The sequence below is a fragment of the Meleagris gallopavo genome, chromosome 1, assembly GCF_000146605.3.
Source record: "Meleagris gallopavo isolate NT-WF06-2002-E0010 breed Aviagen turkey brand Nicholas breeding stock chromosome 1, Turkey_5.1, whole genome shotgun sequence".
Taxonomy (NCBI): domain Eukaryota; kingdom Metazoa; phylum Chordata; class Aves; order Galliformes; family Phasianidae; genus Meleagris; species Meleagris gallopavo.
This window is the reverse complement of record NC_015011.2, coordinates 67,729,036-67,744,509: the sequence shown is the minus strand read 5'-3', so window position 1 is coordinate 67,744,509 and position 15,474 is coordinate 67,729,036. Positions and strand designations below refer to the sequence as shown.

The 15,474-nt window shown below is 37.4% G+C and overlaps 1 long non-coding RNA gene across 1 annotated transcript; it reads right to left on the bottom strand.

Moving 5' to 3' along the window:
- Positions 1–899: 899 nt before the first annotated feature.
- Positions 900–6,266, bottom strand: LOC116217105. The gene is made up of 3 exons (XR_004161102.1): positions 5,208–6,266; positions 2,328–2,375; positions 900–1,843 (listed from the first exon to the last, which is right to left on the bottom strand). It is a non-coding gene; the product is annotated as an uncharacterized LOC116217105 (long non-coding RNA).
- Positions 6,267–15,474: the final 9,208 nt, after the last annotated feature.

Below are 15,474 nucleotides of genomic sequence, written 5' to 3'. Positions count from 1 at the left end.
CAACCAAAAAACAAAAAAACAACAAAACAACAACAACCAAGTCTAGGAAAGAGCATATCATCATATTCCTTAAGTTTTGTTATGATGTCATTTAAAATAACCTTTTAAAATTTATTCATATATATACACACTTTATATTATTTGCAAAGGCATATAGAAAAATATGAGGTAGAAGTGCCTTCAACCTTCCATCAACTACAAAGGGAGCTTAGAAGTTGAGATCATCTGTCAACATCTATCCCATAAATGTTTAAATATGAACAGATGAGAATGTCATTGATTATCTGGTTTCTTTCTTCTGTAAAACTGAGGCTAGATGAATGGTGGTCTACCAGAAGGAACATGAGCTCAGGCAGTAAGCTGTTGATTGTACACAGGCAATGAAGAGATGGAAAACTCTTCATCCTTAGTCTTCAAATTGCTGGGAAGTCAGGGGTTGCTTTTCTTGTATTCAGAATCCTTCACTTTCTATCTTGAACTGTTGTAATGCATTGTCATGTAGGCTTTTCAAATCCCCTGTTTGCTTTAACTTCTTTGAGTGTTGCATAAATGACAATTAATAAAAAAGGAATATAAAAAACGTGCTCTGGAAATCATAACAGTCAATGAGCAGGTACCAGTGACTTCAGCAGGCACTGGATAACATTCTAAGCCCTTAAGTCTGTTTGAAGTGAGAACAAAACTGAAATGTTTTGCAGAAGAAATAACTTCCTATGCCAGTGTTAGAAACCCCCTAATGTGTGCCTGTTCAGTAAATACAGCTCTTTGTGGAACAAAATTAAGAACTTCTATGTCTGAAAGGTAAAACTGAGCAGAAACTCCTTGTGGAAAATTTTCCAACTATTTACTGAAGGCATACATGGACGATTAATATCAGCCTGCTCCAATTCATTTTCTTCCAGATTACTGTGCTTTTTTTTTTGTCTTGTCAGTGCATTTTCCGGGACTTGCCTTTCATTGTCCTTTTCTCAGAGTGGCATCACCTGGAGGTGTCTTTCCTTGATGCTAGAGCATTACACAGCTACCATTGGGAAAATCAGACCTTGCAAATGTCACTTACCAATGGAGTTTAAAATGGCACCAGCCTTCATGGAGGTTGGGTTGTCTGAAGTCGCCATGAGCAAAGTACTGGGCAAGTCTGTGGAGGACAATGAGGCTGCAGGCCAGACTCATGTCATACTAACATAACATCAGTACTTCCTGGCTTTAAGAGATTCCTGAGTTATAGGACTACAGGTGAATTGGTAGTCCTGTGATGTCTCAGAGTTTTATGGTGGAATCATCCACATATAAAACCGCAGACTCAGATATGCAAGTAGAAGTATTCAGACTACATCAATGACGAAAATTATATTCTATGTACAGAATTATTAACTATGATGTAATCCAATTTTCCCTTTTTAAAAATATATTTTCATGTCCTCTACCTTCTTGAACTTTATCTATATAATAGCTTGTACCATATTAGAAAATCATTAAATGCTGATTAAAAAAAAAGATATGTATGTGGTTTAAATTAATACAGTTCTTCTGGCCACCACAGAAAGAGCTCTTTCCAGCTAGTACTTACCTTGTTTTCTCTTCTCCAACCCAAGACCCAGAGTGGGATCACTGTACGTTTAAATGTGGTCTAGTATGTAAAGCACAGATACAGAGCAAACAAGAACAAAGGAAAAAAGGAAGTAAAGAATGTTTTGAAGGTAGGTCAGAATATCATTGGCATTGCAGCATAAAGATGTATCAACGGATTTTTCTGTAGCAACCTGGAGCTCCAGGAAGCATGCAGAACCTGGACGTATGTGTTGTCTGATGATAACACGTTTTACCAACAATTTCTGTGTTCCTGAAATAGATACAGAATAAGAGTTATGCACAACTATAAAGCTGAAGTTGCTGAAGAAGTTATCATGGTGTGTTGTAAATGTATTAAACGTGCTTACAAAGTATTGATTGTAGAGTTTTTGTTTTGTTTTGGTTTTTTGTATTTTGTTGAATTAAAATTTGTTTAGATGTATGTCCTCTAAAATGTTCCCCTAATGCAAGTCATTGTTTCTGTCTTTCTATACTCTTAACTAGAAAATTGATCTTGCTCTTGATGGGTTTTAAAGAGTAGGAGGAAGTTCCTCTGACTATCAGTCCCCCGAGTCTAGAAGAATTTTTGCATTCGATAACCTTGAAATACAGGGTACAGCTGACGTGTGAAGAGAAATATACAGGAATTGTATAATTACATACAGATACCACAGTGCTGGGGAAAAGCACACAAAACCAATCCTCTGCAGTCATCATTTTGTTGAAAGTTAATCAAAGAAACAATTCCAAATTACCATCTATCTTTGTCACTGCCTCTGTATCAGAAGAGCAAGTACTGCCTGCTGGGGAAAATATAAAATGAAAGGTTTAATTCTAATAATAACACTACTAATAATAGATAATTTATGCTACTGTAATAAAAAATGAAAGGGGCTAAAACCAGAGCAGCATATGGCAATCAAGCTACTTAAAGTTTGGTTTGTTCATGCAGTCACGAGAGCAGAATAGAGTGGAAAGCTGAACTACCAGATATTTGGACTGCTCCAGGCAACCAAATCTAATGCTGAGCATCCTCATCTATTGCTTCTTTTAGCCTTTTAGCTGTTAGCACGTTCCTAGTAAGGTGCAAAAGGTGAGATCATTTTATCTCTTTGGAATAATCTTCCAAATGTACATGAGGTTGTACAGTATCAGAAAAGATCTTGAACTAAATCTTAGGTAATGAATGAAATGTTAACTGCTACATATAAAGAATGTTTTAAATAAAATCCATACCTAGAAAAGTAAATGTAATGCTAAGTGCTTAAAGTTAAGTATCCTTTAGGAAAGAAATAGTCACAGCTTCAGTTTTCCTGCCCCTAAAGTGTTATGTATCTGTTTTCTAAATAACTACAGGATGTTTAGATGGAAGTCTCAACATTAGAGCATAATAATGCTATTTTCAATCCCTCTGCACACAATACTAAGTGCAATGCTTCTAAAAACATGTCCTATCTACTATACTGCAGAATCAAGTCTGATTTAAAAAAATAAAGCAGAGTGAGTGATCAAGCACACATTATAGCTGTGCCACTGGGTCAGTAAGTGAGAAGTTAAAATAAGAAGTTCATTCAATAAAATATTGATTCTAGAAACAGATTACAGGAAATCATACAATACCACTAACTTAATTTATAAGTATTTATATTGCAGGAATTATATCAATATATCAAACAGAATGTCTTCAACCTTAGTTCAAAAGAGAATTTTATCTCTAAGCTTTAACAACAGGACTGAAAATAATTCAGATTATATGGGCAGCATTTTAGCAGCCCATTTTCATCTTCTTTAAAAGCAACACTCTAATGCATGATGGTTAAGGATCAAGTTGGGATTATGTGGAGAATGTTAAACGTATACCAAATAATACATCTGTTTTGAATAAAATATGTTACATACAGTTCCAGTTCATTTTTGTTCAACTCTTTGCTGTACGTGTTGTAGCTGCTAAGTGAAACCATGCATGAGACAAATACATCACTTAAATAACAGATTGCTCATCAATTGTCTGACATTTCTGAAATATGTGAGTTAAAAATACTTGGGGTCAAAGGTTTTCTAGTCAGAAAAAAAAACAACCACTTCACGTACTCTTGTGGCTCATTCCTTCTCATCTGAGCTTTTAGGAGTTCTACCATTGCCTCAAGGCAGGTGTTAGATCACTTCCTCCATGGTGGAAAAGCATCAGACCTTATCACATGTGCTCTGCCCAAAAGCTAGTCTGACTCAGGACTGACCTGTCAGCCTCCAGCCAACAAACAGGTTGCTCCCAGTAAGTCAACCACCAGTGCAGTCTTTAACTGCTCTGTCTTGTGGTTTTAGCATCAGTATGAAGCAACCAGTTTTTCAGAAAATAGAATTTCTGTTCATTTAGAAATCCTGATGCTTTGATATAAATATAAATATATTCGATTGGAATAGGAAACTGAAACATTTCCACAAAGTACAGATTGCCAAAATCTCTAAATTTGACTCACTAATAATTTCATTTCGACAATGTCAAAACATGACACTATAACATACTGAAGTTAAATAACTCGATTACAAAATCTGTGCAGTAATATTCTTCATACCAATCCTTTTAAACTCACAGAAACAACTGTTCAGCACTTCAGGTCCTTGCAGGAGCAACAAAAGAAGACCTTGTGAAGCACCAGAGAGGGTTGTTCAACACAGGAGATCTCTTCCTTCTCTGCTCCCTGTTCCATGCTGGCTGACCCTTGTGTCCAGGCCTGTTTACCCAGCTCCCTAAACATGGACCTTCAAGATCTTCATCTCAAGGACAAATGTTACACAAATCCCAGCCTATGCATACTTCTTTTAAAGGAAGAAATGCCCTCTGAGAAAGTTCTGAGAAAGCAGTCATTGGGCCTTGTGGCCAAGACCCTCCTGAGGACAGGCCAGAGGACACAACCAGCCCCAGCAATGCAGGCTACCGAGAAAGGTCTGCCACCACCTTCAGACTTCCACATTGGGCCATCCAAACAATGGCAAAAACTTACGTTCTTCTCACTCACTTTCTCAGTAAGTAGACAACAGCATGGCTGCCCTTATCATCAGAGGAGACTGTCACTCCTATCATCACACAGCTGATGGGGAGCCCCAGCTGGCCAACTCATACTCCCAAACTAGTTCCTTGATCCTCTGGGAACAAAAAGGGAAGAATTCTTTGTGGGATAGGAGACATGCATACAATTACAGGGTTTTACAGGGTTTCTTGACCCAAACACTTTCCATTATAAGGGAAACTGAGTACATGTGAATGCCATATGCTCGGCTGAAGTCACTCTGCTTCCTCCAGAATTTGCTGAATTTCAGGCAGCATTCTTCCCCTTTTCTCCTTACTGATACCCTCCCCCTCTGCAGCCTAACCTTTTTGTCTGCAGAGGATTTCTCTGTCAGGCTCCTCTGGGGACAGATAGAGAGGGTATTTAGTTTTTCATTTGAGAAAAAAGAGTAGAAATGGCTACAGTGAGAAGCCTAAAGAGGAGTCTAAGATCAGTGCAATTGTAAGGAGATGCTTGCATCAGAAGAGCTTCACTGAGAAAATAACTATGATTTGTTCTCATTGAGTAATTTAAAACACAACAGTGAATAATCAGTCCCTCTCTGGCTCCTTCACTGTGCTCACTCACTTTTCCTGTTTTGCTGGACAATTATATCTTTTTCATGCCAAAGTACAGAGGCCAATTGATTTTGGTCAAAGAGCATCACAGCCACATTTCTCTGTCTGCCAGTACTGCAGCCAGTCCAAGTCTTCTCACGTTCATGTCAGGAAGAAAGAATAACCAAACAAGCCTGCACGCAACAAAGGGTTTGGGAACTGCTGGATCCCAGGAACACGACCATTCTGACATCATCAGGTACCAGAGACAGATTGCTTAGTAAAAATGCAGTCATCACTTGTCATCCAGGCTGATCCTGGACTGACCTTCAAATATTTCTTCGCTAGTGTAATACCCTGTGACTTTCAGATAACCTAAGGCAGATGCATGTGATGACAGGAGAAATACTTTGAACCTGATATACTGCTGTATTATTTTTGGGACAGACTTTTACTATGATTGTGAAGCAGACGGAGAGAATTAATACTGTAGTATCTGCGAAACACCAGAGCCATTTACAGTCCCATTGTGATCTGGCTGCAGACCTTTCTACTATAGGTAGTAATCACCCTAGAGTAGAATTTTATCATTGAAAAGCTACTGTTGCAAGGGCACAAATGCTCAATGATTGTAAGGCAAAGAAAACCTCATCACAGCAGATGTTTCTGCAGTCAGTGGAAACTGGCATAGACAAGAAATGTAATTTCAAGAAAAACAAAAGATTTATGGAATGGGAACTTGTCATCAAAGGGGCTTGTCTAGTCCAAACTACAAGCCCTGCCAGCAATCTTTAATGCCTTCTCAGCGTTCTGTTCTCAGCATCTTTGGTTTTTTTTTCATTGCTGTCCTCACATAAAGTACATCTAAACTACTGGCCTAAGTAAGCTTCAGACATAGGATTTGTCAGCAGTTGCCATCACTGTGAGAGTTACACCAGCACACTAGAGTTCTGCACTGTTAGGTGCCAAGTGAAGGAGATGTGCTGTTGTGATCACAGCAGGCCAAGAACACAGCAGGTTAATCTGGCAGCAGCTTTCTCCTGGCAGAACAGCTGTGTCTACACCAGGAACTTGCTGGCTGAACTTCATAGGGCAGGTGTGATTTTAATATGTTTTTTCTTTTCAATCTAGGCTAACATACTTATGTGAGCAAAACTTTCTAAGGTAGGCTCTATGAGGAAAGTCTCCAACACTGATTTAAAAAGTAGTTACCTCTCCATGTATGAACAAGCTTGCTTGCCTTTCAGTTCCAACTACAATACAATTAATATATTTCTTCCAACAAAGAGAGGTGGAAAGAGAAGTGACTCTGATGGATCATAGAAATGTCAAACCCCCTTTAGTTTTCCTTGAAGCAGCTTCTTATTACTGCTGCTACAGTAATGCTACATCATTAGCGTAGAATAAGCTTCAGATTAGAAGAGCAGACTAAAAAACCCACTGTTTCAGAACCTGCAGAACCACTGCCTTGCAAAGTCTTTTTAAAATGGGAGTTTAGCTAATTAGCAGATATCCTGCTACTACTTCTATTACAAAGCTGGGAAAGTAACACAAGATTAACATAAATTTAGAAATGAATCAAGACATTAAACATTAGTGTCAGATTAAATGTTTACTTGTTGACATGTAGTATCTTTTTGCTATAGGACCTCATTCACCTTGGAGGAGAAAAAAAGCATTTTCGCATGAAACTTTTAGGATATGTAATATAAGCTGGAGATCCCATGTTGCTTGATAAACAGCTTTGAGTAGCAAAACAAAGTGATATGAAAGGGCATTTTCATGTACCTCCTGTTAAAAGAGAATTTTTTTTCTTCTTTGTACATGAATTAATTCAGTATTTTATTTTGAAACAGCATATCCATCATAACAAACAGAAGAGTCAGATGTAAGACTTGTCAACAAGGAAAGAATAGATAAGCAAGTAATGAATGTGTCATGCCAATACACGTGTCAGGCTCATACCATGTTACTAATTTCTGTTTTGAACCACTGTCACGAAGTGTATCCTCCACTCTTAACATTGTTATTAAATGTATTATAGCCTTCTCTTTTTCTGATTTACTTGATTTTAAAAGACAGCAATATTCCCCAAGAGAAATTCTGTAACATATGCAACAGATGCCATGAACCAGGACTAGTCTGATATCTTAGGTCATGTGCCATATAAAAAAGAAAAACTGTGCTAATGCAGTATCAACACTGGTCATTTTGCATTTTATAAGCCGGGAAAATTATGACATCAGGAAAATTATGACATAGAACATTGTTAAAGTCATATTCCTGCAAAAAGCCTATCTTTTGCATTTCCTGACTTAAAAGAAAATAAATAAATTGAAAACTTGAAATCTTCATAAAGTTTGCAATATGGGGCATTTATAATAACTTGATAAGTGTTAAGTAAAGTTAAATTCTGCTGCCAAACATCAGGATTGCCAAGTTAACATTGACTTGCAGAGAACCATTATCATCATGGAGAATTCTTCCTAGAGAAATAACGTATTCGCTGAAAATGTAGCTTTCGTAAATCAAAGCAGTCCTTAATTCATGTAAAATCTGGCAAACAAATATGAACATTTTTATCAGTGAAGGAAATCCTTTGGTTCTATTAGTTCAATAAAAGAAGAACCTGACCCCACAGGACAAAGGTTCAGACTGAACAAAGGTTCAGTCATCCAGGACTGGGATGTTTATTTTGCACTTTCTGTTCCAAAATCACTGAAGATGAGATTTGACCATTTTGCCCTTTAGTTCACCTGGTAACTTCTCTCTGAACTGCTACTAGAAGGACAGGGGAAAACAGGAATGAGGAGAATTGCCATCTACTCCCTTCATCTGGATAAATCACTATCTTTTCATTTTCATTAAAAATGACCAGAAACATTTCACAGAAGAAAGGACAGTACATATTATTAAAATGTTTGGGTTTGGATCTACCTAAAGCAGTATTTAAAAACTTGAGATGGCTGATGAAACAAAAGTATCATCTATATACCTTTTTTTAGCCAGTACTGCATTTTCCATGTTCCCATACAAACTTATGTCCTGCAAAATTCTGCTACATTCATAGAAACACGAAGTGACCAAACACAGCCAGTATGCAAAGATCTCAATGCAAAAGTTATATGTGTGACAAGGAAGCAAAAACAATATTAACGATAAATAACTAAGAGAATTATTATGCAAGGAGCCTATCTTTTTCCACAAAACACACACGACGTGCTGTAGGTAACTTAGCACATACAAAAGCATATTTTTATCATCTGGAGAGTTTCATTTCAGTATATTATCCAAAATTTGCAGTCAGCAGCTGAATTGTCCAAATCAAGTATATAACGATTGACCAGACCCTGGCCAACCATCTCTGCTGCATCCAGTCTCTCCAAGCACTCCTTTCCTGACTGCATTGAGAATTAATCCCAGATGATCCAGATTAGGGGGAGATCTGAAAACTAGATTAGACAACACTCCCATCTAAAATATAAAAACAAGAAGATTTGATTAGTATATTTTAGAGGCTTCCAAAACAGCCCAGTCCATTTAAGTGATAAAAGGTTAAAGAAAATCGCAGCAAGCAACGAAGAAGGGGCCTTGTTAAGAAATGGCTTTTCCAGTGTTAGTGAATGTCTTATATATTTCACTGTTTTCTTTTCTTTTACAACTTTCTAATTTTAGACCTCTTAAGAAAAAGCTGATGTAAAGAAAACCCTTCCCAAGAATCAACAATATTCTCTTGAGGTTGTTTTAGGCAATTCTAATTTTACTGTTTCCTCTTCACATTGGATAAGGATCTTGGATAGTGTCAGAGATTTGGTATGTGCACAAAATCTTGACCTTGAAACACTAAGTTGTCATAGCTATTTTAAATATCTTCTAAACATGATAAGATCCACAGCAATCTCCTTCTGAAGTTTAAAGGTCTCTTTTATGAAGCATGGTTTCGAAGTGTTTCAAACCAAATCTTGCAATTTTGCCTATCTGTATATTTACAGCTGCTATTTTACCCTAGATCTTCATTACTTTCTGTTTTCAGTGCAGGAAAAAGGAGCTGAATAAATTCTGAATTGTTCTGAAAGAATAACAGAGATTGTTGATTCCAGCAGTAGCTGGAGTAGATTCATAGAAGAGAAGATAAAAAAGAGGAATCTAGAAAGTGGATGTTATTTTTTTAACAATCTCTTGAGCAAGGTCTATTGCCATAAAATAATGCCATTGAAATTAAAAAAAAAAAAAAAGAAAGAAAGAAAAAGCCCAGCTCAGAAGGTTAGGTCCACTCTGAGCAGGAGATTGGAGCAGGTCACTTCCAAATGTTCCTTACAACCTAAATCATTCCACATTTCCAAAGAAACTGAAGCTTTTCTTGTAAACATACTTGTTCAAGAGAATAAAAGAGATTTTAAAATTAATATTGACTGAATAAGTAGTCTCTATTATATCCAGATAGCTTGTAAATACTGAAAATAGTACTTCTTCAGTAATACAAGTAATACAAAAAATACTGATGCTATGGTTTGATCAAATAAGTAATTTAAAAAAAAAAAATCTGGGCATAGAAAAATATGAGACATTTAAAACACTTTCCCCAAGCTTTCCCACTGATGAAAGACAACCTTTTGGTCATGCCCATCACTGCTTCTCTCATACTTTCAGTCCTCTCCTTGTGTTCCAAAAGACCTGAGGAAACAGTGTTGTTAAACACACTATTTTATGAATGCTATACAATAAAGATCTATTGGATAAATGTTTCAGCTAAGAAATGTAGGCTTAATGTGGGATACGCATCACTCATGAACAGGGGACTTAATTTTTATTGCCTTGTTGGTTAAGCATTACAATTGTTAGCAATTTTTCACCAAATCTATTTTACCATATTTTTTCCTTTTACTCCACTGGAATGCACTGGAAAGCATCACAAATGTAGACAGAGGAGCATTTTTGAATAGCGGTGTTAGTGCTCATAAATTCACTCTAAAAGAAACTTGCTGTAAGCAAATAGTAAAATGCAATATGAGGCAGACACTGAGGTAAATTAGTAAAGTTTACCACGGAAATGAAAATAGGAATACTTTGGAAGCTTTAGTTTCAGATTCATGTTAGGTGAATAAATATAGTTGTCTGTACTGTTTTTCCTATTGCACTTCTGTTCCATAGTGGTGCTTCAGGGTTCCAGTTGCAGATATGAACATAGCTGGATAAGGTACAAAAGAGATGCAAGGATGAAACAGTTGTTAAGACTCTTCTAATGCCAGTGTCCGAGTGCAGGCCCAGCCTTGCATTACCTATCCGAGGTTTCTATACTCACTTCCATTTCAATCAACCTAATATCCTCAGAGGAAATCTTTTTTTCTTCCAAGGAAAAATTTACAGTTAAAATAGACTATGTTGCACTAATTTGAACTATAAATACAGTATTTTTCCCTAAAGCTGCTAGAATACATCCATAGATCTTGCTAGTAAAGATAAGGACATTTGTATGCTTTTATGTGCAATCACGCAATCATAGCATTTGTTGTTTTGATAGGTAATTTTGACCATGTCACCAAGTCACCATGCCCATCCCTGGGATTCCCAAATGTTTTGAGGTGAAGTTTGGTTTTATCACAGAATCACAGAATGGCCAGGGTTGGAAGGGACCTCAAGGATTATGAATCTCCAACCCCCCTGCCACATGCAGGGCCACCAACCTCCCCATTTAATACTAGACCAGGCTGCCCAGGGCCCCATCCAATCTGGCCTTGAACACCTCTAGGGACAGGGCATCCACAACCTCACTGGGCAGTCTGTTCCTCACCACTCTCTCTGTAAAGAACTTTATGTCTTCATGCAAGTCTGAATCAGCAGCAGTTCAAGACATGGATAGCACAACTGGCTGCAGTTTACTCACTGTAAATATTTATGTGCACTCCTCTCCCACAGAGAGACTGAACTGCTTCCTGTGATTATAGGTAGTTATCAGTAAAGACATTCTGGAAGCAGTTAGACACCATTTTCACTCCTCTTACTGGAGGAAGCAAGATGTCATTGACTGACAGGGTTTTGAGCATTTGTTGATAGCTGTCGTTTAATAGTTGGGATGACTTTTCACTCATGACACATGAAAAGATTCTCTATGTGGTACTACCATGGGTAAAATGGATAGCTGGTAAAGGCAGTCATCAGGATCAGGCCCAAAGCACACAGAAAAGCTTGTACTGTCAGTATTTTTTATTACCTCTGTTTTTATTAAGACTTTGTTAGTAGTGTGTTTTTTTCTCTTTAAAAGCCACAGTTTAAACCTTCGCACAAAAAGATATCATTCCTTCATATGGTCTTCTAGCTTGAAATCATTGGCTTTGACTTCCTTTGTAGTACCCCTTCAGACATCTTTAGGACATACATTTGTCATAGGGAGCAGCAGAGATTTCCTCAGACAACAAAAGTGCAGAGACAACAGACAGAAGTCTCCCTTCTCACCATGAGTGAGTTACTGACACCTCTCACTCTTCTTCCTTGCTTTTTGTTGTTGTTTTTTAATGTTTCTTCTGTTTCTGTTTTGTTTTTTTTCTTTGTAATGACCACTGACTTGAAAATGTTTGTTAGAAAGATTGCCCTGTCTTTCCTGAGGTGGAGGCAGCTTATCATCAGTATTTGTACAGTATTTGCAACCGTTGGCCATTGCACAAGATGTTGTAAATACATGAACAGTTCTTCTCATGAAGAGCTTACAATTAAGTGTCTGGCAAGAAACTGCAGTTAGAGGCAAAAGAAGGTCAGGCAGGCACTAACACAGACAAAAGAGAGAGACTGTCTCATCGCTTAGGATAAATTCACCTATTAATGAATCACTAACAAGACTTAAATGACTGTATGATTACTATCCAGTTACGTTTACCAAGCCAAGCTAACAATAGAGAAAAAGGAATGGCAACTTTTTCATGGAAGGTGTTTCCTTCACCCCCTCACTAGGTGAGAAGACAGAGTACTGGCAGATCATCACAGCTGCTCTGGAGTAGAGAATTTTGTCTTTGAGCTCAGCAATCCTAAGTGTACCAGGAGAAGAAAACCTCTCTGTCATTCCCAGAGGACCATATTTTTGTATCTTTTTTCCGCTGTCCTTTTACGGAAACCTCTTCAAAGCTATGGTCAATGAGAGAAGAAGATCCAAAGATGAGAAGTTTCAGTTGCCTGAGGTCCTGCGGGTGGAAGCCTTTGCAGAGGAGACGCCGTTTCCCTCCTCCTAGGTCTGCCTTTCATATAGAACCGTGATACCCGGGGAATATTTTGAATTTAGCTTAACTGTAATCAAATTCTATGCTATACTCCAGCAAGGCTAAGCTAAAAGTCTTGATGAGGAAATGCTGCTGGAAAACATCTGTGCTTTGTTGTATGCAACTGAGGAGTTAAAAATATTTCCATAAATACTATAATGTATAAAAGCTGTGAACAACCAAATGTAGTGTCAAACTTCCAAATTGTGTAAATGTATTTGTCTCTCATATTAGTAAATGCTATTTGAACAGAAATGGTACATTGTAACAGCCTAACAAGAAGCAGTCCTTCTGATGACATTTAAGAATTCTTTGCTCCACTGTATGGAAATATTTAAGACCTAAAAGATTTATATTACAACATAACACTTAAAATGGTCCAGCCCTGTTCCCAGGAAAGTCAAAGAGACTTTTTACCATCAGCTTCAATGGAAACAGCACAAGAACAAAGATGAATTTGAACGTGATATTTTTTCCTATTTTACTCTAAGAGACAGCCCTCCCCTCCCACCCCCCAAAAAGTTACTAATTTATTTATCAAATGTAAGTCATTGTCATGTCCAGAAAATACTGTCAATTGAGACCTCTCTACAGATAACAGTAAGTGGGATGCAAATAACAGATTTCTATTCAACACTGGGCACAGTGAAACACTGTCTACTTCTACCTTCATATTGGAAAGCTTCAATTATCTTTTAGAAGCCTTTCCTACAATATCCAACGTACTGCTGTCCTTCCTCTGAGACAAAAATTCTCACCTTACACCCTGCACTAACTTTGAAGATTAAACTCAACATGAACTAAGAAGTCATAAGCATGAGTTAACAGCATTTGATCCATTTTTTTGATTGATAATGCCAAATTAAATGATAAACTATGAAATATGACCAGTAATTTCTAAAAGATTTTTTCTTCAAAAATGTAAATAATATAAGGATAAACATCATTTCTCTTCAACTTTTTTTCCATCTAACTCCAGTGTTTTTTATTAGCTTTTATTTTCTACTGTTTTGTTTTTTTTAATAAAGTTTTTATGGTGCATTTTATATTTCTATTGAGCCTTGATATGTGAATTGATAAAGCACATTTGACTTTTTGAAAAGAAGGTAACAGGAAACACGGAAATGTCATGTTCTAATATTTATTTTCTTCTTCCTTCATCTGATACTTTTTATTTGCCTTTCTTCTGTCCTACATATTCATTCTGCTGCTATTCCCTAAGTATTAATGTAGTAGCAGAATTTTCTCTGTAGTGTCCTCCACTGCATTTTAATGGTGTATTTTCCCATAAGTTTGGCTGACATCTCTTAACATACCAACTACATCAGGACACCAGTTCTCAAAGTGAACTAGGGAGCTATCACTCCCATAGACTGCTCAGCTCTCTATCTTTCTAACTGCATCTCCTCATTTATCTCAAACTGCTGCTTTTCAGCCGTTTGTGTTGGCACATCTAGAAAACACAATGAAGAAATATAATGGCATTTCTCACTTAGTTGTATAGTTCGATGTATTTAAAGAAAACTAAAGGAAAACTAAGCTTCTAACGAAGACAGTGAGCTGGGAAGTTGGTGACTTTTTTAGTTGATGGTAATAATAACCCTTTATTTCTCTTCCTGTTTTTAAGACAAGTTCTTTAGAATTATAAGCTCAGTTGGAAGCTATCTATTGTGTGTATGTACGGTGCCTAGATGGGTTCTTGATCTAGATCATTACTGCTAAATGGAGCAAATATATATTAGTCACAAATGAAGTGAAGGCACAGGTTTCCTAAAGGTTATACTTAAAAAAAGAAGTCGTCAGAGTGTTTTTTAACATGCTAGCATACATCATATACACAGGCCACCTTCAGGCCGGTGTGTTCTTTTCTCCTCAATGTGTAAGTGGGGAGTATTTTCTGAAATGCTTGCATTGTGGTAATTACATGAGCATACTTCAGAGAGTATGTGGAAGGGTTACAGGATAACCATTTAAATTCCTTCCCACGTATTTCAAGCAGTGAATACTTTGCCAGTCAACTTCTCATCTGAATCTGGATTATGATGTTTGGAAATGGATTTCTCAAATAAATAAATATGATAATGATAAGGATTTGCCCACCTGCTCTTTGTTATCATTTCTATCCACTATTTATATATAAATACATACCATAGACATACGCATAAAACAAATTACACTTAAAAAAAACTTTCTAGATTGCCTCCCTGATTTTTTTTTCAGTGTATAATCAATCTAAATTGCCATAAAAACTGTGTGTCCATGGGTGAGCAGCAAGATTTACACACACAGATAAACAGAAGGAATGCTTTTACCATAACCTAGTGTTTCTAATCCCCTTTTAAAGTCTTCCATGACCCCCTAAAGGATGTGTAGTCTAGGCCAAAGTCACTCTCATGCTACAATCCAAACCTCGCTGTTCAAGGCCTTCAGCCTTGCAGTTGTCCAGGAGCAGGCACAAGGCACAGCGCAGCATCACCATGCACGTGCACATGCTCTATCATGAGGCTGACAAGGACCCAACACCAGCAATGAGAGCTGATAATTGAGGCATGGAAACAACATCACACACATATGTGATGTACCCACCTCTGTTCCAGTTGCCATGGGAAACCTAGCTTTGAATTTCCTTGTGCCTCAGTGTAAAAATAACTGAGAGCGTGCAGCATCAATATAGAGGGCCTGGCTTTGCACCCCTTGGGCACAAACCTAAATAACACAGGTGTCAGAGTGAAATCTTTATGAATGTTTACTTCTTTGGTGTGTGCTTCATTGCTGCTCTGTTTGAAGAGCCCTAAGTGACCCTTTAAGCTTCAATGAAGCCAGACAAACTTTTATCCCAGACAATTATGAGGGAAAACACAGTAATGTCACGCAAACGTGATCCAGTGACTTAATTAGAACCAAGTTAGCTGAGACAGAGAAGAGCTATAAATCTCTTGAGAATGATGGGGGGTATTGAGGGTGGGTGAAGCCCTTGCAGCACTGTGAAAGCATGCAATGGGGGAAAAAAAGAGGAAAGGAAAGGAAAGGAAAGGAAAGGAAAGGAAAGGA